Consider the following 5,115-nt stretch of genomic DNA (forward strand, 5'->3'; position numbering starts at 1 on the left):
CCTAGCGGTCAGAGCGTAGGGCGGCAGGTAGCCTAGCGGGCAGAGCGTAGAGGAGGCAGGTAGCCTAGCGGGCAGAGCGTAGAGGAGGCAGGTAGCCTAGCGGTTAGAGTGTAGAGGCGGCAGGTAGCCTAGCGGTTAGAGCGTAGGGGCAGCAGGTAGCCTAGCGGTTAGAGCGTAGGGGCGGCAGGTAGCCTAGCGGGCAGAGCGTAGAGGAGGCAGGTAGCCTAGCGGGCAGAGCGTAGAGGAGGCAGGTAGCCTAGCGGGCAGAGCGTAGAGGAGGCAGGTAGCCTAGCGGTTAGAGCGTAGAGGCGGCAGGTAGCCTAGCGGTTAGGGCGGCAGGTAGCCTAGCGGGCAGAGCGTAGAGACGGCAGGTAGCCTAGCGGTTAGAGCGTAGGGGCGGCAAGTAGCCTAGCGGTTAGGGCGGCAGGTAGCCTAGCGGGCAGAGCGTAGAGACGGCAGGTAGCCTAGCGGTTAGAGCGTAGAGGCGGCAGGTAGCCAAGCGGTTAGGGCGTAGGGGCGGCAGGTAGCCTAGCGGTTAGGGCGTAGGGGCGGCAGGTAGCCTAGCGGTTAGAGCGTAGGGGCGGCAGGTAGCCTAGCGGTTAGAGCGTAGGGGCGGCAGGTAGCCTAGCGGGCAGAGCATTGTGCCAGTAACCGAAAGGTTGCTGGATCGAATCCCCGAGCTGAAAAGGTCGTTCTGCCCTGGAGCAAGGCAGTTAACCCACTGTTCGCTGGGAGCCGAAGACGTGGATGCCGATTTAAGGCAGCCCTCTGCACCTCTCTGATTCAGATGGGTTGGGTTAAATGCAGAAGACCCATTTCAGTTGCATTCAGTTGTACAACTGACCTTTTCCCTAAACATGTACCATAACCAGTATGGAGGATTGAATTACATATAGAACTAATTTAATAGGAACTGTTGACCTGGATGGGGCACCACATACGTGTGTGGAGTTAGACAAGAACAGGGATATATTTACAATGTTTATTTTACTACATTTTATTTTTTACCTTTATTTAACTAGGCAAGTCAGTTAAGAACAAATTCTTATTTTACAATGATGGCCTAGGAACAGTGGGTTAACTGCCTTGTTCAGGGGCAGAATGTTAGTGATGTTAGTGGTTTGGTCTGAAATAATTAATCTGTTATAACTAGTGGTTTGGTCTGGGAAACAATTAATCTGTTATAACTAGTGATTTGGTCTGGGAAATAATTAATCTGTTATAACTAGTGATTTGGTCTGGGAAATAATTAATCTGTTATAACTAGTGGTTTGGTCTGGGAAACAATTAATCTGTTTTAACTAGTGATTTGGTCTGTGAAATAATGAATCTGTTATAACTAGTGGTTTGGTCTGGGAAACAATTAATCTGTTTTAACTAGTGATTTGGTCTGGGAAATAATGAATCTGTTTTAACTAGTGATTTGGTCTAGGAAACAATTCATCCGTTATAACTAGTGATTTGGTCTGTGAAACAATTAATCTGTTATAACTAGTGATTTGGTCTGGGAAACAATTAATCTGTTATAACTAGTGATTTGGTCTGGGAAACAATTAATCTTAATGTTTGATGTAATCTCAACAGCCAAAGCAAAATGATCTGAGACTGGCAAGCAAGTCTACCACACACACACTTGCTATATTGTATTTACTTTGCCACCATGGCCTTTTTTTGCCTTTACCTCCCTTATCTCACCTCATTTGCTCACATCGTATATAGACTTGTTTATACTGTATTATTGACTGTATGTTTGTTTTACTCCATGTGTAACTCTGTGTCGTTGTATGTGTCGAACTGCTTTGCTTTATCTTGGCCAGGTCGCAATTGTAAATGAGAACTTGTTCTCAACTTTCATGCCAGCAACCCCGGCTCGCTTCCCTGTCTCTCTGTTCGTTACAAAATGTTTATTTTCATTATACACTGAGTGTACTCTACAAGGTGTTGAAAACGTTCCTCTGGAATGCCTGGCCCATGTTGACTCCAATGCTTCCCACAGTTGTGTCAAGTTGGCTGGATGTCCTTTGGGTGGTGGACCATTCTTGATAAACACAGGTGACATGAATAAGAGATCACAGCTTTCACCAAGATTCACCTGATCAGTCTATGTCATGGAAAGAGCAGGTGTTCATAATGTTTTGTACACTCATTGTGTGTGTGTGTGTGTGTGTGTGTGTGTGTGTGTGTGTGTGTGTGTGTGTGTGTGTGTGTGTGTGTGTGTGTGTGTGTGTATATGTTTATATTTCCGTGCGCGTGTGTCCAGGTGGAGACCCACCCAGGTTGTGGACACCAGTGTGTTTGTGTAGATCAGAGAGCTGAGGCTCTCGAAGAGTTCCAGGCCCCGCCCCTCCACCAGGCGCAGCACTGTGTAGACTATGCTACCATTCACCAGCAGGTGGAGCTCTTCTGCTCTACATGTATACAGAGTTCCTAATGGCAACCGATTCCCTATCCAAATGGCACCCTATTCCCTATCCAAATGGCACCCTATTCCCTATCCAACTGGCACCCTAATCCAGATCCAACTGGCACCCTATTCCCTATCCAACTGGCACCCTATTCCCTATCCAACTGGCACCCTAATCCAGATCCAACTGGCACCCTATTCCCTATCCAACTGGCACCCTATTCCCTATCCAAATGGCACCCTATTCCCTATCCAAATGGCACCCTATTCCCTATCCAACTGGCACCCTATTCCCTATACAAATAGCACCCTATTCCCTATCCAACTGGCACCCTAATCCAGATCCAAATGGCACCCTATTCCCTATCCAACTGGCACCCTATTCCCTATCCAACTGGCACCCTATTCCCTATCCAACTGGCATCCTATTCCCAATATCCATCACATTCTAATCTGGACCTGGAAGCCCTATGGCACCCTATTCCCTATATATAGTGCACTACTTTAGACCGGAGTCCTATGGCACCCTATTCCCTATATAGTGCACTACTTTAGACCAGAGCCCTAAAGGGAATAGGGTGCCATTTGGGACCCTAATTATATTTCCAACATTCTTATTTTATTGGAAACTGCACTTTCTTAATGCCCATAACCAACAGTATGTGGACACCTGCTCGTTGAACATCTCATTCCAACATCATGGGCATTAGTATGGAGTTGGTCCTCCACCTCTTTGCTGCTAAAACAGCCTCCACTCTTCTGGGAAGGCTTTCCACTAGATGTTGGAACATTGCTGTTATAACAGCCTCCACTCTTCTGGGAAGGCTTTCCTCTAGATGTTGGAACATTGCTGCTATAACACCCTCCAGTATTCTGGGAAGGCTTTCCACTAGATGTTGGAACATTGCTGCTATAACAGCCTCCAGTATTCTAGGAAGGCTTTCCTCTAGATGTTGGAACATTGCTGCTATAACACCCTCCAGTATTCTGGGAAGGCTTTCTACTAGATGTTGGAACATTGCTGCTATAACAGCCTCCACTCTTCTGGAAGCCTTTCCGCTAGATGTTGGAACATTGCTGCAGGGACTTGCTCCCATTCAGCCACAAGAGCATTAGTGAGGTCGGGTACTGATGTTGGGCAATTAGGCCTGGCTCACAGTCGGCGTTCCAATTCAATTAATCCCAAAGGTGTTCGATGGTGTCGAGGTCAGGGCACTGTGCAGTGTTGCAACCCGTGGACAGAGGCAGTTTGGACCTCGGTAGTGAGTGTTGCAACCCGTGGACAGAGGCAGTTTGGAACTCAGTAGTGAGTGTTGCAACCCGTGGACAGAGGCAGTTTGGAACTCGGTAGTGAGTGTTGCAACCCGTGGACAGAGGCAGTTTGGAACTCGGTAGTGAGTGTTGCAACCCGTGGACAGATGCCGTTTGGACCTCGGTAGTGAGTGTTGTAACCCGAGGACAGAGGCAGTTTGGAACTCGGTAGTGAGTGTTGTAACCCATGGACAGACTATTTTTACGCGGTACGCACTTCAGCACTCGGCAGTTCTGTTCTGTGAACTTGTGTGGCCTACCACTTCGCGGATGATCCGTTGTTGCTCCTAAACGTAGATCCTATGACAGTCCCACGTTGAAAGTCACTGAGCTCTTCAGTAAGGTCATTCTAGTGTTTTTGTCTATGGAGATTGCATGGCTGTGTATTCGATTGTATACACCTGTCAGCAACAGGTGTGGCTGAAATTGCAGAATCCACAAATTTGAAGGGGTGTCCACACACTTCAAAACATTTCTCCTTATGATTTATTTTGGACTGTCTTTTTTAACATTTATGAATGTGTTATTCAATGAGTTTCTGTAGCCCATAAGGCCAAAATCTATGTTTTATAAAATCATTAAAAAATATATATACTTAAAGGGTTCCTCAAATTCAAAATCAAATAGCTAAATGATTTATGGTATGACCATCTTTAAAAAATGAGACTCTTAAAGATTAAACAAAAGGTATTGTTTTGACATGTGTTATTGTTTTATTGTTATTGTTTGTTGTTGTTTTCAAGTGCAGCCCTTTGGGTGGCTGTGTAGGCAGTTGTATGAGGTGCAAAACATATATTATATTATTTATTTTTTAAACACATGTTTATTATGACACAGGGAAATAATGAATTGTATTAATGTACCAACCTTATTCTAAAATCAGTGTATTTGTAAGTTCCTTTGTTACCAGTATAACCTGGTTGTGGACACCAGTGTGTTTGTATGTCCAGGTGGAGACCCCACCCAGGTTGTGGACACCAGTGTGTTTGTGTGGATCAGAGAGCCGAAGCTCTGGAGGAGTTCCAGGCCCCGCCCCTCCACCAGGCATAGCACGGTGCAGACTATGCTACCATTCACCAGCAGGTGGAGCTCTTTCTTCTGCTCAACATGTATACAGAGTTCCAAATGGCACCCTATTCCAGTATAGCCAGTAAAACTAGTAATCAGTAAAACTGAGGAAAGATTGTTTTTAAGTGTTTTGCTGTCCAGCCAAATATGGTGTACATGTAGGTAGATAAGTGATAATGCACTGATGCATTATCTAATTATAAAGTCATATTATATACATATCAACCATGACCACCGATCTGACCTACGACCCCTTAAAATATTGATACTGCCCCCTGCCTTGGTATGAACTTAAACAACTATATGCAAAAGCAAAGTGAAGTTTTGTGGCG

General features: G+C 45.6%; 1 pseudogene; it reads left to right on the forward strand.

Moving 5' to 3' along the window:
* The window catches only part of LOC135543722 (stAR-related lipid transfer protein 13-like), a 144,930-nt pseudogene extending 140,165 nt beyond the window's left edge, over positions 1-4,765 (forward strand).
* Positions 4,766-5,115: the final 350 nt, after the last annotated feature.

This window comes from Oncorhynchus masou, chromosome 8 (assembly GCF_036934945.1).
Source record: "Oncorhynchus masou masou isolate Uvic2021 chromosome 8, UVic_Omas_1.1, whole genome shotgun sequence".
Lineage (NCBI taxonomy): Eukaryota > Metazoa > Chordata > Actinopteri > Salmoniformes > Salmonidae > Oncorhynchus > Oncorhynchus masou.